Below are 27,317 nucleotides of genomic sequence, written 5' to 3'. Positions count from 1 at the left end.
ATTTCACTGTCAGGAAGTTAACGGACAGCATTTTGAACAATTGATTTAGGTGATTTTATGCGTTATGTATTTGTAGTATTCATAAAGAAATAATCGTTTTACTCATCAGTGGTCGTTCGAAAGTAAGACATTTTGGTATCACCATAAAGCCCTTCAAAAAACCTTTAATTTGATGTATAACTCGACCCCCCTTCCCATTTAAAATTCCAGGGGTGGTTCATCCCCTGCCCAGGGGGTGAAGGCAACCACCGTAAATATCTAATAAAAAATCTTCCCCCTCCACGTTAAAGTTGACGTGTCCGAGCATTTTTGCATAACTTTTTTATTAACCGAGAAAACAGCTCTGTTTAGTTTTAGTTGGCGCACCCTGTATATTGGGGGCAGAAAGCTGTAAATGATGATACTAGGAATCTGTAGCAGATTGCACTACTGGTTCCTAGGTGGTGGGCTGTGGTTGAGGTAGAAGTCTGTAGTGAAATGAGGCAAGGAATCTGCAATGCATTGTACTACCGGTTCCTAGGTGGTGAGACTAGCTAGAGGTAGAAAACTGTAATGGATGAAGCTAAGAATCTGCAGTAGTTTTCACTACCGAGTCCTAGGAGGCGAGCTATGGTCGAGGTAGAGATTTGTGATGAACTAAAGCTAGGAATCTACAGTAGTTTATCCTACTGGTTCCTAGGTGGTTACATGGTTAGGAACAGGACAAACTGAATGTAGATTTTGGCTTTTGGACTTGAGGGTGACAGTAAAACAACATGGAAGATTTATTTTTATTAATGTGCTTGGGGTTGGGTAAGCGTCGTTGCTTTCCTTCGTGACTGATTTGGCGGTAATAAAACACCTTGCAAACAAAATTGCCGTTTGTTATCCGCGATTCTCGCAGGATTAAGCGCGTTGTCGTTCCAACTGTTGCTTGAGTTTGACCATTTCTACGATGGCATTCGTGCAGCGGTTCCAAGTTACTTTCCTGGTTAAAATCGTTTCTGTCAAATTCCCCGGAGTCAGGGCGTCCACACATGCCTCTAGTTCCGCTTTTTGAGCCGCGAGATCGGGACACCGGAAGATACAGTGTTCTGCGGTGTCTTCGACGTCGCGCATACTGCACTCTTGCTAGAAACGTCACAGAAGTTTTAAATGAACATTTCCCACAAAGATGAATTGGGTGCGGTAGTGAAGTTAACTGGCCAGCCCGATCACCAGATTTGACTCCAGCAGATTTTTTTTGTGGGGTCATTTAAAACAAGTAGTCTATAATCGAGTACCAAATACACTGACTTTCAAAAAAACCGCAACGCCAAGAAGAACACATCGTACACGTTTGAAATTCTGGCATTACGTTGGGTCGAGTAATAGATAAAAACGATCAAAATATCAAAAGAAAATTATTATGAATAAGTGAAAAAATTTAATAATAATTTAATAATGGGTGGTATCTCCTCTTAAATTAATGCATTCCTGTAAGCGACGTGGCATGCTTAAAATTAAATTGTCAATATCTTCCTGTGGTATTGTATCCCAGGCAATCTGCACCTGCTCGCGGAGTTCATCTATGGTCTCTGGAGGGCGAGCTAAACGTTGAAGTCTCTGACCCATTATATCCCATACATGCTCTATTGGGGACAAATCCGGAGACCGAGCTGGCCAAGGCAAAGTATCCAAATTTTCAGCTTCCAAATACCTCAAAGCATCGTTGGCTACATGTGGTGGTCGTGCATGTATGGTACAAGAACCGGTTCTAAGACACTATTAATGCACCTCTGGGCATTGAATCTATCATAAATGAAAACAAGAGGAGACCGACTACCATACTGGATGGCACCCCAAACCATGACACCTGGTGTTAAACCAGAATAACGCCTTTCCAAAAAGTCCAAATTTAATCGCTCTCCTCTGCGCCTTCTAACGCGTAACCGTCCATCAGATCGCCATAAACAAAATCGGCTGAACACGATTCTTCTCCACTCATCCACCCATTGCACTCTCAGACGACACCACTCCAGTCGGGCCACCCTGTGGTTTCGTGATAATGGAAGCCGACGCATAGGATGATATGAATTTAGTCCAAAACTTCGAATTCTGCGATACATCGTACCAAGGGAGACCCTTCGATTTAGGGTGGCCACCCAGTTAGCACCAAGAGACGGAATTGTTTCAAACAGGGCGCTTGTCGCTGAACGACGAATCGTCGGTCTTCGCGTTGGTTTGTCATACTTGGACGGCCACTACCACGATGACGATTTACTGACCCTTCGTTCGTTAGACCAATCTCTCCAAGCTCTTAGCACTGTTGATGCGTGTCGATCCAATCTACGTGCAATTTCGCGGAAAGGTAAACCTGCCTCATGCATACCAACAATTCTTCCCCTTTCAAAGAGAGTTAACTGCCGATAAACTGCATTTTGGCGTACACGAGGCACTTTGCACTACCACACATTTAATATGGTACTAACAATGATACCTTTATCGCTATCCGCCTGTAAAAAAATTTACAAAAAGAACGATCGTCACAGATAAAAAAGTAAAGAAAAACTTCATATCGCATTAAAATGCGAACTTGAAATTTTTATCATTTTTTTCTCTTTACAAGTCTAAAATCATACCAAAATTTCAAATACATACAATGCGTTCTTCTTGGTGTTGCGGTTTTTTTGAAAGTCAGTGTATATAAATAAAGACATGAAAATTCAGATCAAAAACACTTGTCGACACATTACAACTGAAATGCTGGAAAATACCAAACAATCACTTCAAAACAGAATTGTTAAGTGCCTTGAATAGCAGGGGAACCATTTCAACCATCTGTTGGACTGAATTTTTCTATAATAAATTAAAATTTACTACAAAATTAATAAAAGTGTTAAAATAAATGAATAAAGTTTAATGAAATGTTTTTTATTTTGTGTCTGTTATTGTTATGAATTTCGTTAATTTTAGCACAAAATGTTTCAAGTAAAAAAATTTTTACTGCCAACAAAGAACTCAAATATCCAAAAAAAATTGGGTGTTACATTTGAGAAAATGAAGTTGACCCCAAAAGACAGGTGAAGATGATCTAGAAAAAACAAATTGACATTATAAAAAGTTGAGGCCCCAAAAAATAAAAAAGACTTTGAACATTTTTTTGTAGTTCTTCTCGATTTCAAGATATTTGCTTGTCCCACTTATCTAGAATCATCATGTATGTACAGCTAGGGTCGTATAAATAGCACACTTTTAATATTCCACATAAGTTTTAATAAACATATACAATCTAATCATTTTCCATGTTTAAATATTTAATATATCTAGAAAATCAAAAAAGCATATAAGTTTTCTAAGATATATGAAAAAATTACAAAAAAAATATATTTAAAAAAATTATGAGACAAATAAATAGCACACTTCTAATTTCGTTCATAAAAATCTAATTTTTTTAATATTTAGTGGGATATCCATTTTGCTGGATAACTGCTGTCAATCTGGCAGGCATAGACTCTACCAATTTTTGGCAAAAGTCGTTAGGAATTCCATTCCACGCTTCTTCAATGAGCTCCCACAATTCATTCATGTTTTTGGCATTTTTGCCACTTAAATCATTTTTAATTCTTTGCCACAGATGTTCTATTGGGTTCAGAGCTGGGCTCTGGGCTGGCCAATCTAAAACATCTACCGAGTTGTCTTTAAGCCAATTCTTTACCAGTCTAGATGAATGTTTAGGGTCATTGTCTTGGAAAAACTTAAAAGTAACTGGCATAAATTCCTCCACATAAGGTTCCATAATGGTTTCCAGGATGTTTTTTTAGACAAATCGATCCATAATTCCATCTATCCTATGAATCGGCCCAACACCTTTCCAAGACATAGCACCCCAAACCATGAGAGATCCTCCACCAAACTTCACAGTCTTAATTGTGTGCGTTCATTAACACTCTGTTTAGGAGGTCGACGAACATGGATTTTTCCATCCATTCCCAGACGATTAATCTTAGTTTCATCACTAAATAAACATTTTTTCCAAAAATTAATGTTTTCTGTTAAATATTTTCTAGCAAAAGCAACCCGGCGAAGCCTATTCCGCCGAGAGACAAGCGGTTTTTTTCTGGCGCAGCAACCACGAAGATTTGCTTCATACAATCTACGTTTTACTGACTTCAGCGACAATTGGATACTATGGTGTTGAATTATTTGTCTCCTAACTTCACTTGCACTCCAAAAAGGATTTGCTTTGCTCATTCTTACTATAATTTTATCTTCTCGTTTGGTAGTTTTTCGTTTCCTAGGAGCCCTTACCGTGTTTTCATAACTTTGTGTACTATTATACAAGCGAATAGCATTGTAAACTAGCTTTTGAGAACATCTTAAATCTTGGGCTATTTGAGAAATATTCTTTCCCTCGTTTTTGAGTTGCATGATCAGTTGTCGCATTTCAGGTCCACAATGTCACTTCCTTCCCACTTGAAAACCTAGCTTATTATTTAAGATGTAAGAAAAAAACATTTACTTACTGTTTTATACAACCTAAGAAGATAGAAACTGCTTTTTAAATATTTAACTTTAAATTTAAGCCAAACATGCTATTTAAATGCCGAATGTAAAATAATAACTTTTAATTTAAAAAACGAAGAAACGTGCAAAAAGGCAAATCTATAGATGATTGTTTTTTAGGGTTTATCAGAAGAATATTCTATAGTAAAAATTCCTATTTGTTTATTTACAATTTAAAAAAATATATGAATTTAGTATGTGTGCTATTTATACGACCTTAGCTGTATGTAATTTCTCACCTAAACTGTAAAAACGTTTCCAATACTGCCACGAAGTTCTGCTTTTCTACCAGACTTGCAAATTGTAACGATACGGTGTCCTGTCCATGATAGATGTAAAGCTCTACACTCAGTGTGTGTTCATCTTCGTCGTCCGATTCACCGTTATTAAATGCCGTTATATCGGTGTCCTCTAGACCAAAAAACCCTTCCCCATTTTCGTCTTTGAAATGAATAGTAGCGCCCTGATATACTTTTACGATTACGTCTGCCATTTCGACAGCCCCTCTTTGGAATTTCACAACATTGAAGCTCGATATTTTCTTCTTTACTAACTTAGCCTTCTGTCGTTCACGTTGGAATTGACGAAAATCCATCATCAGCTTTTTCATATCCATTTTATCTAAAAGAAAAACTATCTTCACTGGTTTTTATCACTGGTTTAATGTGTACTAACCTATTCCCAGCCCTGTCGGCCGTCCGTTACTCTATCGTCTCGTCTGGTCCCAATAACAAGACCAAAGACGCGCACGTTGCATGTATAAATAGTTGCCTATGTTGCGTGCAGGATTGTACATAATTATACTGTGCCTTCATAAATGTTTGTCCGGCTCGTGATAGACAATGTAGACGACCAAACATACAACGGTTGGTGACATTGTTCAGTTGTTAGTGTCGGACCTATAGGAGTTTGTACATCCCGAAGGGATGTAGGGGTAACGCAACGCGTGGTCGGTGCTAACGGGGTAATGTATGATTCCGTTACTGGGTGAATGCGTAGGGAAGGGCCAATATTCAAACCCGACAAGGAAACTGGCCCTAGGTATTGAGTACATGATACTGTTTAACTGATTTATTTATATTGCTGTTCTGTGGTTGCGCAGCCTGTACTGTCCACTTGCGAGCCACCAACCTTCTTTTATCATGAACCCCAGTCGTAAATCTCTTGGGGTTCCCCTTTTTCTTTTCCAAGCTAACGGCTTTTTGATATTTCCGCCCCCGCCACTCGTGTAAGTGTCACTTGTCAGTGCGGGTTCTCGGAGTGGACGGCTCTCGAGTGAACAGTGCACCGCATTGGAAATGAATTCACTAAATAAAATCAGTTGACAATCCTTGTTTGTGTCGGATTAGTGATTGTAGGGCTTTCACTATCCGATTTAAGATTGTTCGCAAGATGTAGAGTGGTTATCGGTACTTGTGAATGTATATATTTATGTAGTACACAATAAACTTATGCCTAAATGTGTGCTGTTAGAATTTGTTCACCAGAGATTGTGGGAGCCAGGTTTCACCGTGTCGGGACGAAAGAAGCGTCGCAAATGTACGAGGGTGCATCGTTTTTTTTTTTTGGACGCGACCCCGGGGATAAAAAATCTTGGGGGAAAACGATACTGGCGCCCGTGCAACCAGGCTGTGTGGGGTTTCACCTACCGAGGGTGCATCGTTGCGCAACCTTGCATTTTATACCCTCCGGCCAAACTTTCTGGAACGTCCCGTCGGAAGTTCTGGTAGCCGTTTTCTGCCGGCTGTTTAAATCGCCTAGGGAACCGACAGGTTTTTCTGGTGCACGTCATACTGTCATAGTCTGACAGTTGACAGCTTGACGCGCCGCTGGCTCCGCCACAATACTCCCCTCCCAAATACGAAATACAAAACTTATTTTAACATTGTGTCTGTGCTAAAAATTATTACCAGAAGGCCTAAAGCTACTTAAAAGTTATAATTTGAATCATGCCATAAGCTTTAGCATCAGGCTCTGGCGCTAGACGAACTGTACCCGCTTCTTATCTGTGTCGTGAAGTGGTTTTGGATTGGTATAGGAGTGATCATGGGAGGTAGGATCTTGGACTAGGATAAAAGCCGGTTTGAGACGGTTCTTAGAGATGTTGATTTCTCTGTGGTTGATTAAGATGGTGAAATACTTATCAGCACGGCTTTTTACAGGGAAGGGACCTTCATATGGGGGTTGGAGTGGTTTCCTAACTGCGTCGTTACGTACGAAGACGTGCGTACAGGTATCCATTTCCGGCGCAATGAAGATCTTCCTTCTACTGAGGTTGCTTGAGGGGACTGATTGCAGGAGTTGCATTTTTTGTCTGAATTGAGCAACAAATGAAGTAGGGTCTACATTGGATTGCACAGACTCGAAGAATTCTCCAGGCAGATATAGGGAAGTTCCATAAAGCATCTCTGCTGGTGAGATACCAATTTCATCTCTCAACGCAGCATGTAAACCCAGCAAGATCATAGGCAAAACCTCCATCCAACGCTCTGTTGCATAGGCCATTATTGTTGCCTTGAGAGTTTGGTGCCAACTTTCCACTTTGGCATTATTCATGGGGTGGAATGTGCTTGTGCACAGCCCAGTAATATTGTCAGAGATGCCAAAAGGGAGCTTTTGAATTATCGCCCTTGGTCTGTAATGATTTTTTGGGGAGAACAGAACCTGCAAATACAGATGCTGTAGAAGGTCTTGGCAACCGTATCAGTCGTCATATCCTTCATGGGAAATGCCTCAGCCCAACATGAAAATCGATCAATACATGTTAGACAATATACAAACCCTTTAGAAGAGGGCAGTGGACCAACTATGTCTATATTCCCGACCTGAAATCTGGCATCTGGAATTTGGAACTGCTTGAATGGAGTTAAGGTGTCTTGGTGGACTTTAGACTTCTGGGAATTAATGCAGTCCATAGTCCAGTTACAGATATCCTTATTCATAGTAGGCCAAACAAAATGAGAAGAGATGAGTTTAGTTGTGCTCCTAATGCCTGAGTGTGAGAGATTGTGAAACTTGTGGAAGATCATTCTTTTAAGATTCTGTGTAATGAAGGGTCTGATCTTGGGACCATTGTCATCACAGAAGATCAGAATGTCAGAACCTGGTATGTTACACTGTTTGAGGTGTGGGGACGTTCCTTGTTGATTTTTGAGTATTTCTTGCAGCTCAGGGTCAGAAGACTGGTATTGGCCTAGAGCTTTGTAATCAATTGATTGTGGAGTGGAAATGAAAGTAATTCTTGAGAGGGTGTCGGCCACAATATTGTTTTTACCACTGATGTGTATGATGTCCGTGGAAGATTGGGAGATGAAGTCTAGGTGTCGAATTTGCCTTGGAGAAGCTTTGTCGGACTTCTGTGGAAACGCAAATGTAAGCGGCTTATGATCTCTGAAAATGCTGAAAGATCTGCCTTCTAGAACATATCAGGAATATTTGATTGCCGAATAAATGGCAAGTAATTCTTGATCATAAGTACTGTAGTTCCTTTGAGCATCTGACAATTTTCGAGAGAAAAAATTTAGAGCTCTCCAAGAGTTATCTTCGAATTGCTCAATGACAGCTCCCATTGCATGGTCTGATGCATCGACTGTGAGGGAAATTGGAGCTGCGGAACTAGGGTGTACCAAAGAGGTGGCGTTGGTTAGATCCAGCTTGCATTGTTTGAATGCAACAAGTGCTTCCTCAGTCCAGACTAACGGGGTTTTGTCATTCTTTTTGCAGTTGTTATGCATGTTATGGAGAATGCCTTGATGATGGGCGGCCTTGGGAATATATTTCCTGTAAAAATTGAGCATGCTGAGGAAACGTCTAAACTCCGAAACTGTTTGAGGAACAGGAAAATTGGAAATGACAGCTACCTTTTCCGGAAATGGTGTGGAGCCTTGTGCGGAGACTAGATAACCTAAGAATTTTACCTGCTTTTCACCAAAAGTGTATTTATGAAGGTTCATAGTTAACCCGAATTCTTGCAGACGAGTGAAAACAGACTTGAGATGTTCCTGATGCTGTGCCTCGTCTGTTGATGCGATAAGAATATCATCGATGTAAGGAAAACATAATTCAAGATTTCAAAGTACCTCATGGATAAATCTTTGAAAGGACTGGGCTGCGTTCCTCAAATCGAAATGCATCCTTGTGAATTTAAATAGGCTGAAGGGAATTATGATGGCTGTCTTGTGGATTGACTCTTCTGAGACCGAGATTTGATGATAAGCTCGCACCAAATCTAAGGTGGAGAAAATCGTGTTCCCGTCTAGAAAATGGGTGAAGTCGTGGAGATTGGGTATTTATCCAGAACTGTAGCTGCATTCAGACGACGATAATCGCCCACAGGTCTCCATTCCCCGGGGTCTCTTTGGGGATTAGATGCAAGGGACTGGCTCAGGCGCTCTTAGAAGGGCGGCAGATACCCATGTCGCGGAGATATTGAAATTCCTGTTTGGCTATTTTAAGCTTATCAGGAGCTGGACGTCTTGCCTTAGAAGAGATGGGGGGACCGTTAGTGTGGATCAAGTGCGTTGAACTGTGTTTGATGTCGATCGGGGTAGGAGAGAATGTGGTGATTTTGGGGAATTGTTTGAGGATGTCATAATATTTGCTGGATGAGGACAGGCTACGGATCGAGACAACACTAAAAGATTTAGTTATTCTGACTTTATGCAGATCGGTGATGCTGTTACTCATGTCGACCAAGATGTTGAAACGGTGTAGGAAATCAGCTCCTATTATTGCGTGATCCATTTTTGCTATAATAAAATTCCATGTGAATTTTCTTCGAAGATCGAGACTCACAGACAACCGTTTGGTACCAAAGGTGGGTATCTGTGTGTTGTTGGCCGCGTACAAAACGCGTGACGTTTCAATATATTGATTTTTGATTGTTCTAGGAACCAGCGAGACATCAGAACCAGAGTCGATGAGAAAGCTTATGCCTGTCATGTCGTCCTTAACTACTACCCTACGACTAACTAAACTTGATGAAGTTGGGAATGGCTGCATCTGGATGTTATGGCGATCTGGCGGTCCCGCGTCTCCAATCGCCGAAGACTGCGTAGGCAGCTAATTTTCCTGCTGGTAGCTGCAGAGTTCGACGCATCTCTTAGCCTTGTCCTTAAATTTTTGGTGGTATTAGCACGCTCCGGGGTTTGCCGGTGTCGGTTCAGCTTCGGTCCTCTGGGGCCGCGTTCTGGGCTTACTCCGTCTTCTCACCTCCCTGGTTAGCTGTTCCATTGCCCTCTCCAGCCTGTTGATTTTTTCGACAATCCGGGGGATGGTGTCTGGGGAGGAGGGGTTTGGAAGGTGCAGGCGTGTGGCTGTGCGATTTCGGAGATCTTGTCAGCCAGAGTCACCATTTTGTCCAAATGGTCGCTGCAGCCGGCCAGAATGGACTGTATGAATATAGACAGCTGTTACATCCATAGGGTCTTCAAAACTTGTGGGGAGACCGCTAATCCCCCTAGGCTCTTCATTTCGTTCAACAAATGTGTAAGGTTTTTTGTCGCCGGGCTCCATCCGCGAGAGGAGTTTTCTGAGTCCATTTTCGTCGGACTCGGCGAATAGCGAGATTAATCTACTATTGAATTCCTCATGCTTGTTTTCGGTAGGTGGGTTGTCTAGGAAATCCGAGACCTGGTCCAAGATTTCCGGGTCTACCGCAGCGACTATGTGGTGGTACTTCGTCTGGTCGACTGTGATGCGGGTCAGTGCGAATTGTGTCTCCAGGGTCCTGAACCATGTTTTGGGGTTCGCCTTCCAAAATAGTGGGTCCCGTACGGACAGTCTGCTCACCCGAGACGGTCCAATTGTCGCCTCGTCTGAGTCAGGGAATGTAGCTGGTTGGGACGTCGCCATGGCTTCTTGGTTGGACTCTATTTTGGTGTTCTTCTTTAGGGGTCACCAATTTTCGGATTAATGGTCGTAGGGCTTTCAGTATCCAACTTGAAATTGTTCACAGGATGTAGAGTGGTTATCGATACCTGTGAATGTATATATTTATGTAGTAAACAATAAACTTATGCCTAAATGTGTGCTGTTAGAATTTGTTCACCAGAGATTGTAGGAGCCAGGTTTCACCGTGTCGGGAGAAAAGAAGAGTCGCAGATGTAAGAGAGTGCATTTTTTTTTAGGGGAGGGGGGCGACCCCGAGGATAAAAAATCTTGACTCTTTATCTAGGAAACTCAACAACATGCCGTCAAGCCGTGTGTGTCATCTTGAAGAGCCCGTTGAGTTTATCCTTTGAATAATTTTTAAAGGTACTTGGAGTTCATTTGCCGAAGTTATTAAGCATCAAAGCTTGAAAAGTCACGAAAAAAGTATGTTTGAGCACATAAATATGACTCTTTATTTAAGAAACCTAACAAGATACAATCAAGCCGTATGTGCCATCTTAAAGAGCTCGTCGAGCTGTTTCTTGGAGTAATTTTTGAAAACATTTGGAGCTCATTTGGCGAAGTTATTGAGCTTCGATGATTGAAAAGTTTTCTGGATAGAGTCATTTATGTGCTCAAACACACATCTTTTGTGACTTTTTTAACTTTGAACCTTAATAACTTCAGTAAATGAGCTCCAAATGCCTTCAACAATGACTCAAATGCATAAGCTCGAACTGCTCTTTAATATGACTCATACTGATTGTTATTGAGTTTTCCTAATACAGGGTCATTTATAATTTTTGACCGTCTTTTACCGTGTACAATTTTTCCGTCGTATTATAAGGATACGTCGTATGTGAACCCATGTTAGAAGAGATCGTACTGGAGTCTATTAAACACTAAAATGAATTTTTAGAAAAAAAAATGGAATTATACAAAAATCTCTTTCCGACCCTTTCTCAACGCTTGTGAAGTGGGTCTAGGTCGAGAAAAAACAGCTTTTTAAAATTTGGCCATAATCAGCTAGACGGATAAATTTTAATTGCATTTCTTAGCCATGGGAGTGAAATTACGGTTAAAACGTACTTTCGTAGGCTCGATTAGATTCTCCTGCCTCAATTCGGACACGTTTATTTTTCAAATATTTTCGACGATCACATAGTGGAGGTTTCGTGTACTGTGGCAATCCGTGTTCTATACGATTTTGTATTAATCACTGGCAAAAAATATTCTTGGCCTTCACCTTAACCAAATCATTGCTCCCTCAAGTCCCAAAGTGATTTTACCGGTTTGAAGATTTAAGTTGTTTCTGCTTCGAGTGATTACATTCATAGTGCGGTGACCGCTTACAAAGGTAAGTTCTCAAAAATAATTTGTTCTAAACCTTTTGTACCGAAACTTACACACCGACAACACATAAATACACAACAATTTACAGTTGAGTATTTCATTGCTTTGCATCATTAGAGCTGGCTCTGTAGATCGCATCGTCGAATTTGCTCATTGCAATGTTCAAGTTTACAATGCAAAAACAGGATTTGTGATATTTCTATTAGACGGCAAGACCGAATCTCGACCACATGTGATACATCATCGTAATCGAAAAAAAAGCTGAATCCAGAAATGTGAGAATCCGAAATGGCGCCCGTAAAAAAAATTAAGTTGATGATGGTTCCGGAAAATCGAAACGTCGGATTCCCAATTTCACACTGTCAAGTTGCTGAGGGGAAAAAGTGACTATGAAAATGTGCCAGCCATTTTCATTATCTCTTCAAATGAGTCGAGAAAAAAATAAAAACCCGATATTTCGTATTTTCCCGGATATTTCCGGAAGTAATCGAAATTTTATAGTTTCTCAAAGCTCGAAAATGCGCAACTTTTCCCTAATTTTACCGACCGTTTCGTATCTCTTCAAATAACCGAGATCTCCCGTGATCGAGCTCGTGAAACGGACACTCTGTATAAAAGCGTCCTCGCGTAAAGCAACTAAGTTTCCCAATATCATTTTTTCCAGGTGTAAACTTCCTCTTTCTCACTTTCAGAATCGTCCAGAATGCAGCTGATGCAAATATGCCTAACTTTGACCACTTTGTTGGTGTTGAGTCACTGCAACGGAATTGAGCCGTTGAGTGCGTTTACCACTGGAAATTGGCAATTTACGGCACGATTGTATAACGTAAGTCATTCTTCCTCATAATATCTTTTATTCCGAGTGACGCAATTAAGAGGGACAGCGTTGCTCAAGGCTTCACGATGACGTCAACATTAGCCGTCATAGAATGGGGGAGAGGGGCGCACTTCATTTGGGGCTGGCGCGCATTAGTTGCTGACAACCTTTGAAGAATGTTGATTATTAAGAGGTTTAAGAGAGAACGTTCTAGAATGGCATATTATCATAAGAAAACCATAATTTGAGCCTTAATAAACTCGGTATTCTCTAGCAAATCGCCGCTTCCAAGCAGGATAATAGATTTCTTTCATAAGAGGGCTGCTGCCCCGACATAAGTTCCCATAGAAATCTTCAGAGTCGTCCTCGAATTGTGTAGAAGACTCGCATATGGCGCCGCTGACTAAATCCTCCACATAAGCGAGAAATATCCTAAAGCTCGGCTCTGAATAATAGTCCGTCCAAAAAGGGCAATAGGAATTTGGGCGTGCGGTCCGAAATGACCCATGAATACTTGTTTCTGTCCACCCATAGTTTTACAAATTTAGGAAAATTCAAAAATCTAAACGAGGCACTGTCAGGCCTTAATGTCCGCAGGAAAAATTAATTCTTCATGGTTCTTTTCTAGGGCTGTGATATTTGATTCTGTATAAGACATTTTACAATTCCAACACCCAATCGCGTTTTGTTCTATCAAGTCGCAAAACTGAACCTCTCCGTCGGTGACCTGAATCTAACCCGAACTAACCCGATTTATGGTATGGGCATCAGGACCTAGAATCAACATTGTCATTATCCACATTATGCAAAAATTCCACTTCGGTTAACTTATACTTGACAAATTTGTATTTAATCGCCACAAAAACTGAAATGTTGAAAGATCTAGAAGCGACCGAAAGAAACGAACCTCTTTCGTTACTTGAAGAGTAAAATTCATGGTAACTATCCTCGGTCAGTGAGGAATTGTGCGGTATTTTCGTGGATACTGCAAATTCCCTGTTACTGGCCAGAGGGCTGAAGTATAAGTTTCTGAATCCATCTGGTAGGGTTGGGGCGAGACTAAGGCCAAATATGCCTTCAGTACCTCCATTGGAAGTTCATGTTGTCTACGTTAAAGTCGCCTAAAATCGTGACACAATCGAGGGCTACCGTAACTGTTAAGAAATGTGCTTTTCGAAATGCCAATAATTTGGCACCAATTGCAACACTCAGCATTGTTTACACATGCGCGGTTTGTTGGCGCCAGATCACGCATAGTTCCAGCCTACCGGTGCCATAAAGTCCAAACGCCTTTAACGCATTTATCTGTAGGTAAGCATTATTACCACTTAATGGCACTTCAAAATTTACACGTTTACAGATGTAAAGACGTCGGCGATAGCCCACCGACCCAAAATGATTCTTGCAGGCACAAACCCTGCATAAAAGCAGTTGAATTTTTTGGGACTGGCGCCAGTGAAATTCCAGAAAATTAAACTTCCTCTAAAGCAGGGTTTACACGTGCACGAGTCATTGGCGCCAGTGTTTTTGCACGTGTAGATACGCCAATAATTCGTAGTAACAAATATATCAAAAATAGTTGAAGCGTTTGACGCTGGCGCCAATAAACCGCGCGTGTAAAACCCTGGTTAATCACTTTGGCACTGGCGCCAGTAAGGCATGTACAGGATTCGCCATTACTCCGGCCTTGGTTCCTGGTGTCTTTGCATAAATATCAATATGCAATTTTTAGTACAGTACTCATTTATATTGGAAAGCTGCATGATTTGATAATATTTTTGTTTATACAGAGTGTTCCGTTTTCGCTGGGCAGCGTAAAGTTATAATTTTTTAAGTAGCAACCCATAATTTTTTTATGCCATTTGATGAAACCTTAATTTAGAAGGAAAATGCACTAAACATTTTTTAAATTGGTTGCGGCGTTGCCATATTAGAGAAATTTCTTTAAAAATGCAGCGTCAGAAAAAAATTGTCACAAAACCGGTGTTTTTTGAAATTTTGAAACTTGTTTTTTGTAAAGTAGCAAATGAAAGTCAGAGGTACTTAAAAACTTTAAAACATTTTTTTAATGCACCATACTTTTTTTTGTATAAGAGCGCTAATTTGCAAATTTTACAAATTGCTGAAACTCATTTTTTTTTAATGATACCCATGATTTTTTTCAATTCCTAATGTAGTTTTTAATTCTCTATTAATTTGCAATAACATTTTTTCATCTAACATTTACAGTTATAGAGATATTTGCAAAAATTTCAATCAAATTGCAACAGGCATTATTATAATCCAACAGATTTATTCTAGTAGGTTTTGCTTCTATTTAACAGAAGCATAAATTACTTATTTCATTTAGTTGTCATATTACCTGTCATTATCTTCTAATATGGCAACGCTGCAACCAATTTAAAAAATGTTTACTGTATTTTCCTTCCAAATTAAGGTTTCATCAAATGGCACAAAAAAAATTATGGGTTGCTATTTAGAAAATTATAACTTTATGCTGCCCAGCGAAAACGGAACACTCTGTATAAACAAAAATATTATCAAATCATGCAGATTTCCAATATAAATGAGTACTGTACTAAAAATTTCATATTGATATTTATACAAAGACACCAGGAACCAAGGCCGGAGTAATGGCGAACCCTGTATAATTAAACCCTGTTTTAGACTAAAGCCCCAATACCTTCACATTATAGTGGATCCGGGAATTTTTGTTATCACAACTATTTAAATCTAATTTTAATTATTTATCGGTATTTTCGAGTGGAGCTCATGTGACCACCCTGCCGACAAACTAAAATCCGATTATTTTCGTTAAAAATAAGAAGTTACACAAACGTTCGTCCATGAAATAGAGATTTCCTCCCACTGTACGACGTTTAAGCCATAGTCGATGTCGAAGCGACGTTGCACGCTTTCAAGGTTTTACGAGGGATGTTTCTGCAAATGTCCTCGTGAGAAGTATTTTAGTAACAAATTACAATCAGTAAGAAGTGGAAAAGGAATTAAGCGTCATCTGAAGCCTCGTAGATTACACGAAATTCAAGCATTGGGGGGGTTCAAACTCCGTAGCACAAATTATTGAATTTACTTCACACTACAGACATCACTCTAATTTACGCTCTACAGATTTACGACTTTATACACACTACTGATTTACAGAGTCTGTACTGGGTTGCCCAAGATCTGAGAAGGGTTACATGTACGGTTAGAAAGGTGTTTTACATATAAGTTACGGAATAGAGGATTGAAACAGAGAGTTTCGCGTTCACGGATCGGGAAGTGTTAGATTCTAGAAGATAGAGAGAGCGTTCGCGAACACTGAATTTTAGATAATGTCTGGTCAGAAGTGTTAGATTTTGCCTCCCCGGGATGTTGGGGCTGGAGGGAGATCGCCACGATAAGCCCTTGACCAATCCCAACCGACACCGCCCCCTGGTTTGTGGAAAGTTTTTTCCCAAGAATTTCCACGGTCAAAGCCCAGATGTGGCTCGCTGGTTCATTTGGTATATTTATTGGTGCCCCCCATAAATCGGAAGGAACCAATGCCGTCACCGTGGCTGAGTTTAGGCACGTAGGGGTAAGTGCTACATCGCGGGGTACGATGTGTATTGGGATTGTCCCAATGTCTTTAGGGCCTAATTGGAGCACAGCGATGCCGCTGATTTATGTTGGGTTTTTTCCCAACAACGAGGAATTCGAACCATAAACCATTTTTAGAGAATCTAACGGATCGCGACATCTGGGAGGCAACAAATGCAAGATGTGCAGGGGGCAACTTGGGGTTTTAACTTGCTCGATGAAGACATCAAGACTTGGTTCACTAAGTCTTGATGTCACCACCTAAGTTTTTCTAAAAGAGTTCTTAATACTACTTCTAAAGTTCAACTTAGGAAACTTTTTAATCATTTACAAGAGTGGGAGAGTTGGATAAGCTCCTGAACCTTAAAACTATTTCTACAAACGTCCTTAATTTCACATTCCTTACTTACACTTACATTCCCCTCCTTTATCCCATTAACAGTCCTTGCGTAGTTCTCGGGGTGAGGCTCCTTTCCCGACCCTTCCTCGAGGTCGCGGCGGTGGGAATGAGAGATCTACTGATCCCCCCCGATGACGTACTGATGGCGGGAGTTACGCGGTAAGACACTTTTCACGATCGGTGTTAACTCGCGGACACTCACCTAAACTCACTTTTCTTTCTCGGTTTTACACGGTCGGCGGTGTCGTACTCTCTTTTGCCTCGTTCCTAACTCGCGGAGTGGCAAACTTGTAAAAGAAGCCAAGACAAGAGAGCTTTTTCGAGAACCAAAAACAAGCAAGCTTTTTCAGAGTCAGCAAAAGAATAACAACCCTCTTACCAAATCTTGCCTGTCCTTAAATCCTACCTCTTCAAGGGACACCCATAGGCGTACCCCGACTCTACGCTTTTTGCCGTATTAAGGCGTAGCGCTTTAATGGCTAGATTGGGCCTTGTGCGTATCGTCGGTACGCGTAATTGCACCATGATTTTGGTTCCGACAAAGGCTATTGCTGGGAATTCCAACATTTGGTTCGTCCCTCATCTGGAGATAACGGTTGGAAAAACCCGGGGTTTGTCGAAAGTCATGGTGCAGATTGTGAAGCCCATGGGCGTACCACGAGGGTATTTTTCCCGATCGTTTTCTGTTTCTTATTTTATTAAAATAATTTCTAACCACATTTACAAAGTCTTAACCTAGCCTCATGAGAAGTTAGGGGAAACCCTGGGTGTTACCCATTTTATTGTTTTGGATGGCAGGCGGGTTTTTTTCTTTAACCTTTCGGAGGTCGCGCTTAAATCGAGACATAAAAGGTCGCACGCGGACTACTATTCCGTTATAGATTATAGATAAGATAGAATATAGATTTCAGTCTATTTCATCTTTTTCTCTTTGGTAATTATCTCGATTCCCTAGTATACAGGGTGAGTCTTAAGTAATGGGACACAGAGCAACGATGGATTTATGACATAAAAACAATGCAATATAGCTAAATTTATGTTATACCAAAAGTTGATAATAACTGAGATACAGGGTGCCAAAGTTGGAAAATGAAATCAAATTTTCCTTAACATCTCTGGAACAGTTCGGGCTAATTTCACGAAATTTCTTATATAGGGGTTTTTGGAGATGATCAATTCAAATTTATCGACGATTTCGGTGTATCTTCTAGAGGGTGCCACAATCGACAATTAGGAGTCATTTAAACCATCTAAACTTTTTTGTGCCACGGCGTATGTCATTTTGTCCTCATAAAATTTGTTCCCCTACCTTTCCTAGTTAAAAAAGTTATACCTTATTGGTGTCGCTAGGAGCAACGGTTTTCGAGAAATTCAATTAAGTAACTTAAATTCCCATTTTTTCTACTTGCTGACATGTAACAACATAAATTTTTTGTATTGTTAAAAAAGCACAAAGATTATATGAAAACAACTTAATACCGTAGTTGGTCTTCTATTGATATATTTATTTAAGCTCCAAACGGATATTTTAACAATAACTAAAAAAATTAGAAATTAAACATATTTTCCTGTGACAATAAATGTTCGACGTGTCCACCATTTACTTGGATACATTTTGCAATTCTTTTACAGAACGACCTCTTTATTTTAAATAGCAATTGTTCATTTTGAAATAATGTAGCTGCATTTTGAATTTTGTTTAATAATTTTTCAGGTGTATTTATTGTATTTTGGTAAACGGAAGATTTCATGTAACCCCATACACAAAAGTCCATAGGATTGAAGTCGGGACTCCGTGGGGGCCAGGGTATTTCAAATCCACGTCCTATACAACGATTGGCAAAACGTGTACTTAAGAAATCCCTTACTGGACGGGAAAAATGTGCTTTTTTAACAATACAAAAAAATTATGTCGTTACATGTCAACAAGTAGAAAAAATGGGAATTTAAGTTACTTAATTGAATTTCTCGAAAACCGTTGCTCCTAGCGACACCAATAAGGTATAACTTTTTTAACTAGGAAAGGTAGGGGAACAAATTTTATGAGGACAAAATGACATACGCCGTGGCACAAAAAAGTTTAGATGGTTTAAATGACTCCTAATTGTCGATTGTGGCACCCTCTAGAAGATACACCGAAATCGTCGATAAATTTGAATTGATCATCTCCACAAACCCCTATGTAATTTTTCAACTTTGGCACCCTGTATCTCAGTTATTATCAACTTTTGGTATAACATAAATTTAGCTATATTGCATTGTTTTTATGTCATAAATCCATCGTTGCTCTGTGTCCCATTACTTAAGACTCACCCTGTATACTGATTTGTGTGAATTACAATATCGTTGAGAATTTTATCCGAAAAAAAGCGACTAAAAATGTCTGATTCTTTTTTTACGTGTTTTAGACAAGTTTTGACACCTGGAAGATCTTTTATAAGATTTTCTTTTCGAGTCCTTCCATACCTTGCTATTGGATGTTTTGACCAAATTGTTGTTTTGTCTTTACCAGTGAAAGTAGACCCCTGTATTGAAATTTCTTCACCACTTTCAGAATCGGAATATTCTTGTTCGGTGCTGCTATCAATACATTGTATTTCAACCAGATCATCCTCTTCCAAATCTTTATCGTCATCGTCAAAAGTATCTTGTGGTATATCTTCCCACAAACACTCTTCCATAAGTTTTTTTAAATGGTTCTGTTCATCTTCCCAAGAACACATCTAAAAAATTAATAGTCCGTAACATTTAGATGTCTTTTTTGAAGAAAAAAACCAACTTACCTTGTTTAGTAACACAATTTTTACTTAGTTGTATACTTTTATTAAACACAAAATTAAGGCAAGGAAGGTCGTATGGGGAATTACCATCCGCAATGAAGAAAGTACCGAGACGAAACGCACTAAATGACGTACAAAAGCGCATGCGCCACTATTAACGCATTTTATGAGACTACTGTGCAGCGCCACAGCAGCAGGTGACGCATCACGGAATTATTTTAAATGTATTAATCTTGCGGAGCGAGACTCCGCGCGCGACCCCCGAAAGGTTAAGGGGGGAACGGTTCCTCCACAACACAATTTACTCAGACTTTTCTAGCAGGCTGAAGCAAAAACATTCCGGAAAATTCAGCTTTCTAAATAAACATAGATTTTCATGCATCATACACAGATAGACGAAATCATATTTCCCTCATCTGTGTTAAGAATCGAGCGAAATCCACCTTTAATGCGTCGCTCAAACCCGAGACATATTATTTCTTTGCTTAAACATCTCAATATCTGGTCTCAAATATCATCTGATCATCTGATCATCTGTTATGCTGCACGAGCGGCAATACGATCAAAACAGTTTAATGCGGATGGTAGGAGGTACAAATATGGACGTTGGCCGTAGTAACTGAGCAAAGCACACACAGGTGGCGCAACTGATAACTCTATCTGGTGAAGCCGCAAAAATTGGGCTGAAAACCGTTCCAGTGCCGACCTCAAAGCCCTATTAAAAGACTAAAACTGCAGTGTAGAGGAGGGAAACCGCCACAACGAGCAAAGGCGTGGTTTCATAGAGCATTTTGAAAGTATAAGATCGAAATTTCGTCACGTACCAATTTACCGACAGTATCAGTACCAACACCAACCAACACTCACTGCTGGAAACCATTCATGTAGGCTTTTTCTTAAGTTGTCTAGGGTTTAATTTCTGGATTTATACAATTAGGGCTTACTTACTAACTTAACTAAGAGGATACTCGCGTTCTTTCGCGACACTCCCGACACTTCGCCGAATCGTCACCTCGAGAAAAAAAAGAGCGTCCCCGTTTTCTCCAATACCTTAAATGCTATCTTCGGGGCAATAAACCAGCGGCGTACCCTAACCAGAGTCCGATTCCCGATCCGCCATGTGGCCAGTCACATCTGGACATCATAAACCATTCTTTGTCAGAACCCTGGTCGACTGTCCTTCGACCCTCTTTCCTGGTTCTAACAAAGAGATGCTCGACTTTCTCTTACTTCATGTGGCTCTCGACCAAGGGTAATTACAGGGAAAATTCCAGTAATGCTGCGAACCACATGAACTCAGTGACCATACACATGGGCGTATCATCAGGGTACCTCACTCCTTATTCCCCCAACATATCCTAAATTATAGCTACTTTACAATATACATCTTCCTATTTGCATCTCGATTTGGTCAGACGGCAACAATTATACTTATTGATTAATATTTACAAAATATTGTAGCGATCTGACAAACGGATCCTACATTCATATTAGCTTCTAGTGCAAATAAGTTTCAGCTACCGGTGTTGACTGGTGCCACGCACTGTGAATTTTCCGATATTGCAATTTGCTAGTTTTTCCTTGAAATTTGAATACAATGCACATGACTTTCCCTTAATCTCTTCACATGGCCCAATCCGCATCTGCATATCCTACTAAAGGATTTCTGTTTTCATAATACCACGACGTGACTATGTTGGTACTTTCGAGTAACTTGAATTAAAATTGAACATCGAATCAAAATTTCAATAAATATTTAAAATAAACAACGAGTATCCACTTCCGGTGCAACCGGAAGTATGACGTCATTGAAAATGTTTTAGATGAGGCCGTCACGAGGCTCTTAATCTTAACAAAACCACCAAATTTTGGTTACATTGTTGTTCGTAGTTTTCCTAAAACGTCTAGTGACGGTTCCCGGGGGAACCCCCGTGTAATGCACGCGATGAAGACCATATTTTGGCAAAATTTTACGGTGGTGGTTCTCCGGTCACCCGAACGAATCTGGGAGTTCTAATTAACTGAGCATTTTACTTACAAATTGTTCACCTCAGACAGTTCCATTTTCTTTGTCCTCATCACCTACAGGACGTTCCGTTGCAGACCACGGATTTCTCTATTATGTTTGATTTTTTTGGGGGGGGGCGACCCCGGGGTAAAAAATCTTGCCGATAAGACGGTATTGGAGTCCGCAGTACCAGCCTGTGTGGGGTTTTCACCCACTAAAAAATCCCCATGAATTTCGAGAATTTCGAGCTCGTGCTCAAAACCTCAATCGCTCTTTTGGGTCACTGTTGTTGATGGTATTCCTATGAGGAGAGTCAAGGAGACTATCGCTTTCTGCCCTGATTTCAAAATTTTCTCCTTCGGGAATTTTGCTGTTTCCCGGAGCTTTGGAGTCAGTTTTCCCGCCGATTGGGGTTTCCTTTTACTTTTTTCTGGTACTATTTGTGCTTTCCTTTGTTGTCAGCTGAGTTGTTACTGTAGATCAATGGCTCGCATTAATGAATTAGAAGTACCAGAAGGCGTTCTGGCGTTCTTATTACATTATTGCGATTTTTCCTTGGCAGTTTTCTTCCAGAGTTTTTGGCTTCATGCGGTCCATTGTTGGTTGAGTGTTGCTTCTCAGCCGTTGTCCAGCAGTACGTTGCCCTTCTTATCAGCTCGTTTGGGTGTTCCTCGGTGTCTCAGAAGGTCTTTGCTGCACGGTCTTTGATGATGTCCGTCATTGTTCTGTAATTTAAATCATTTTTTATTGTTTCATTGCTAACAAACCGGGGTGCTCCAAGAGCCGTTCTCAGAGCAATGTTTTCTACTGCCTGAAGACTCTTTAGGTGCGTTCTGGCTGCACAACCCCATGTGGTTGATGCATATGTTAGCTGCGGTTGAATGACGGTCTTGACGAGCGTGATCTTGTTTTTAAAGAGCAATTTGGACCTCCTATTTATCATAGGGTACAGTGTTGCCCTTGTCATTTTTGCCTTGTTCCTGGTTTTTCTTACGTGTTGTTACCACGTAAGTTTTTCATCCAGGTTCACTCCCAGGTACGTGACTTGTTTGGTCCACGGTATTGGTTTGTTTTTTATTTTGACTTCGTCTTCTGTTTTAATCTTTTCTTTTTTCTTAAACACGATAGCCTGAGTCTTTTCAATATTATATTTATTGATGTTAATTTTCCATTTTGAAAACCATCTTTCCAGCGCCGTAACTTCGTCCTGCAGGCGTTTGACTAGTAATTTTCCATTCCAGGATCTAGCCATAATCGCTGTGTCATCTGCATAAAGTCCTAGTTGTGTGCGATCCGTTTTCGGGGGATCTGAAACATAAGCACTATACAGAAATGGCGATAGTACCGCTCCTTGAGGTACTCTATTACGTTAGAACTAACGACGTCATGCTACTTAGAGGGTAGGTGTGTGCTTTACCTACGCATGCGTCTCTCTTCCCACGTTTCTTCCGGATGCTTTTGTAGTACCGGTTAGGGGGTACTGGTACCGACCCACGTTCGCTCACACTTTGCGTTTCTTTCACTACTTGTAGAATATAGAATACCAGATGCGGGAATTCCAAAGCGTTTCATTGCCGATCAGTTTAAGTTTTACGTGAGTGTCCATGGAATTGTCCCTATCGCAGGACGAATTCTCGGAATTTAACCGCAGGAACATGCAAAATAAAGGCTATTTTATCTTATTTGCGATCAAAGTTAAAATCGCCCCGGAATAAGTAGTTTGGTGCTGCCTCTGCATTTATGGGCTTCAGTGGAAGTTCGACTAGTTCTTGGAGATTTAAGGAGGGTTGAAATTATGTTGATTTATTTAGTCTATTTCACACTAGAATATCTGCCACCTCCAGCTGAGTTTAGCTTCATCTATGCCATTAAGACGGATAACGTCGTTTTATTAGCTGGACGAATTGATACATTTCAAGCGCGATTTATATTACTCTCACTTTCATATGAAATGCACCACCCAATAATAATAATAATTATTATTATTAAGTCTTGTAATTTTGGCAAAGTGATGCTTCGTGACTGAGCATCAAACAATCAAGTTTCACTAAAAAAAAATATATTAATTAAAAAGTTAATAATGTTCTCTTCGCGGCATTCTTTGCAACGAACGATCAATATCCTCCTGGGATGTTTCATTCCATGCTATCTCAAGGTGATGTCGTAGATCGTCCAAATTGTTTAGAATTCTCGGTAAATTTCGATTGATCATCGAGAGATGTTCGATAGGTGATAGGTCCGGCGACTGTGCAGGCCAAAGCAACATGCCGTGGGCTGAGAGGATGTTGCTGAATCCCTTCTTCAGACCACGAAGACCACATTCTCGCAATAGTGGTGTGGTTCCGATTCATTCTTCGGGCAATTTCATGAACAGAAAGTTCACTCTTCTTCATGCCGATAATTCACCCTCTATCAAAATCCGAAAGGTGGGAAAAATTTCGACGCTGACTCACTGGGGGCATCTTAAGACGTCCTGCGGGAGTTTAACAACAAAGTAACTGATATTTCCATGTAGATATTATTTTATTTATTTATTATTATTATTATTATTATTATTATTAACAAATGGATACAAAAATCTAGAAGATCCCTAATAAAAAAAAACCATTGCTGTTCTTTCTTTTGTACTGGAACTTTGATCATTTGATACTCTATAATGAAGCATTACTTTACCAAAATTAGAAGATTTAATTATTATTAATATTATTATTATTATTATTATTGGGTGGTGCATTTCATATGAAAGTGAGTGTACATGTAGAGACTCGTTTGATTTTAACTCATCCTATTTGCGCACGTACATGAGTATATGGCATAGAATAACATTACATAAAGGAACATAGAAGAACTGATTGTTTTTCTCAATACGTCAAGTCCTCATTTTATCTTTGATTATGCATGATATGTTTATTTCAGCCCCGGTATCACTAATGCAGGAGCAAACGTCTGTACCTGCTATAGAATTCTTAATGGATCATCCCTTCATTTTCTACATCAAATTTCAGGACGTTTTGCTGTTATTTGGAAGAATTTCGCAATTTTAACTATGCCATAACGTGTTGCTAATTCATTGAATAAATATATTTTTTTTTCAATCATTTCGTACCCACATTTGTGCTTAACGCTGATGGGAAATTACATGTTACCAGATCTAACCTGAACTAACCCGGCTCGAACATTTATTGCAGTGTTAATGAATTTTTTGTTTTTAGTAACTGCGGTATTTCGACAAGGATTTCTTCTAGAAGAGACCGCATATTTTATCGTTAATCATCCATATATTTATTTTATGTGGATGAATGAAGTAATATCGTTATTGGGGAGATGGATGATGTAAACTAACTATATTATTTAATTAAAATATCCTCTGGTGCTCATTATATTATGACTGGTAGCATTCCCCTAATAATAATAGCCGCGTGCCATGTTGGTCTGTAGCGTCCTGTCCGATCACCAAAGTGTGGCGATTCACGTCGTGGTTAGGAAAACAGACGGGGGTGACCGCAGTTAAGGCGACCGACCCTCTCTGCATCATCACCGAACCGACCCTGCATTGGTACTTATCAAGCGGTATTCCAACTATTTTAGGAATACAGATTTTGTCTCTTATTATGAGGATTTTAGTAGTATTAAAAGCTAGAAAGAATCACCTAAATTCCTTCACGTCGTGCGTTTGGTCCAATTCATCAAAGATTGCGTGATACCGGTTCATTGAACAAACAATGCTATTTATTCGGAATATCAAGATCAGTATCTACTTCTAAAGCAGAAGAAATTTTAGCACGGATAGAGCATAATCTAGAGAGGAGTGTGCGAATGATATCAGCTGCGGTGGGAATTAGTGTTCCTCTTGTTCGGAAAACCCTCCACGAGGAGCTGCTCTATCCATACCATGTACAACGAGTACAGGCCTTAAATCCACTCGATCGTCAAGCACGTTTGGTTTTTTGTCGCTGGTTTCTACGCAGTGATGCTGACAATCCCCGTTTTCTTGCCAACATTCTTTTTACTGATGAGGCCGGATTCACACGAAACAGAGTTGTTAATTTTCACAATACACATGTTCCATAAATCCCCATGCTCTAACGGAATCTCGACATCAGACGCGTTTTTCGTTAACTATTTGGATGGGTTTTGTAGGCGACAGGTTTTTAAGTCCTGTTGTTTCACCAAACCTATTAACAGGCGCTGTTTACTTAAACTTCCTGCAAAACACAATGGGCGACCTTTTTGACGACATTCCTTTAGACGAAAGGCAACAAATGTGGTTTCAGCCTGATGGTGCTCCAGCTCATTTTTCGATTGTCGTTAGAGAGCATTTAGACGAAACTTTTCCACGTACATGGGAAGGACGGGGCGGACCTGCATTGCGGCCTGCAAGATCGCCCGATTTCAACCCTCTAGATTTCTTTTTTTGAAGATATTTGAAAACATCGGTCTATGGTCCTCCTATAAATAGCCTCGAGGAGCTGAAGCTACGGATTAATCAAAAGTACCAACAAATTCGAGCCAACGAGGGAGTTTTAGAAAGGGTCCGAATATCCTTCAGACAAAGATGTCAGGCCTGCTTGGAAATAGAAGGAGGGCACTTTGACACCTTATGTAACTGTATTTTTTTTGAGGTTCGTAGATAATAAATAAGTAATAGGGAATTAGAAATAAGTCTTTCAAAAAAGAGTTTTGCAGACCCATGTTTACTAAGACTTGTTGCTTAATTTAGTGCATACTTTTATCACTTTAAATATTTTACAATCTTTTTTTAACACCCTGTAGACCAATATGTAAAAATCCAAAATATGTATATAGCCAAAATTATAAGACCTACGCAGCTGAAAATCTCACAAGTTTCTGGATTCGTTCCAAATGACTTACGAGTATTTGAATCAAAAAAGGCCGAAGACTACCATGAAAAAATGAACGGAAGCTCTTTTGAAAAGTTGTTCAAAAGAATATTACCTAAACTCCAGGAAAATAGAGTCACGGTATTAAATAACGCCCCATATGATTTTAGAAAGTTAGAAGGAATTTCTACAATGGCATCAAGAAAATCTAAAGTATGACAATGGCTCCAATCTAAACACATCAATTTTGAGGAGGATTTATTTAAGGCGGAACTTCTGTTAATAGTTAACGAACATAAAGGAAAATACAACAAATACATGATGGACGAAGTGGCCAAGGCTGAAAATAAAACAGTGTGGAGACTCCCACCTGACCATTGTGAGCTTAACTCGATAGAAATTATATAGGCGGACGTCAAGAACTTTGCAGCTGACCATAACATTTAAATATGCCGATGTGAAGAACACTTTTGATGACGCCCTAAATGATATTACTGTTGGCAAATAGCATAGATGTGTAAATCATGTAAATGGAAAAGTAGAAACCAAAAGGTGGAAATTAGGCAATATAACGGAGAATCGAGTCGAACCGCTGATGATGAATGTAGACTATAATGGTTCTAATTTCTTAAGTTTTAACTTACTTCTCAGTGCTTAAAATTAGTGTCTTCTCTATGTTATCTGTTTGAATAAAATGCATTAAATTTTGGAAAGCAGATTTGTTTTTATTGGCAAATAACGATTAAAATAAATGGAAAGTTCACGCAGAATATCCAATCATAACAATAACATAACCCTCAAGGCCCGAGCTCGTAAACGAGGATTGTCAGCTGATTTTATTTAGTGAATTTATTTCCAGCGCGATGCACTGTTCGCTCGAGAGCCGTCCACTCCGAGAACCCACACCCTGACAAGTGACACTTACACGAGTGGCGGTTGACGAATGCCGGGAGCAGGAGATTAAAAGGGTTAAGCAGCTTCAAAAAACAAACGGCACGACCATCATCTCCACGAGGGACGAAAGTACAGGCGGGAAAAAATTAGAGTAGCAATAGTAGAAGTGAAAACAAAATAGTATAAGTAGTACAAAAGGGTATTCAGTACCCAAGGTCAGTTTCTTCTTCGAGTTTGAATACTGGCC

General features: G+C 39.9%; 1 protein-coding gene and 1 long non-coding RNA gene across 3 annotated transcripts in view; one reads left to right on the top strand and one right to left on the bottom strand.

The window, feature by feature from the left end:
- LOC136349669 (uncharacterized) overlaps positions 1 to 11,740 on the top strand; it is a 60,683-nt gene extending 48,943 nt beyond the window's left edge. Inside the window, exons 6-10 of one of the 2 annotated variants that reach the window (XM_066301368.1) lie at positions 7,213 to 7,395; positions 7,442 to 9,340; positions 9,414 to 10,197; positions 10,249 to 10,628; positions 11,243 to 11,740. The gene's annotated coding sequence lies outside the window, so the exon portion shown is untranslated. Of the gene's footprint in view, positions 1 to 6,393; positions 6,578 to 6,686; positions 9,341 to 9,413; positions 10,198 to 10,248; positions 10,629 to 11,242 lie in introns of those variants that run through there. The other variant, XR_010733856.1, reaches the window with a different exon arrangement.
- LOC136349673 (uncharacterized) lies at positions 759 to 5,305 on the bottom strand. Its single transcript, XR_010733857.1, has 3 exons — positions 5,200 to 5,305; positions 4,764 to 5,145; positions 759 to 1,110 (listed from the first exon to the last, which is right to left on the bottom strand). It is a non-coding gene; the product is annotated as an uncharacterized lncRNA (long non-coding RNA).
- Positions 11,741 to 27,317: the final 15,577 nt, after the last annotated feature.

The sequence above is a fragment of the Euwallacea fornicatus genome, chromosome 39 (assembly GCF_040115645.1).
Source record: "Euwallacea fornicatus isolate EFF26 chromosome 39, ASM4011564v1, whole genome shotgun sequence".
In the NCBI taxonomy this organism is placed as follows: domain Eukaryota; kingdom Metazoa; phylum Arthropoda; class Insecta; order Coleoptera; family Curculionidae; genus Euwallacea; species Euwallacea fornicatus.
Note: the sequence above shows the minus strand (reverse complement) of the source record. Positions and strands in the feature narration are given on the sequence as shown.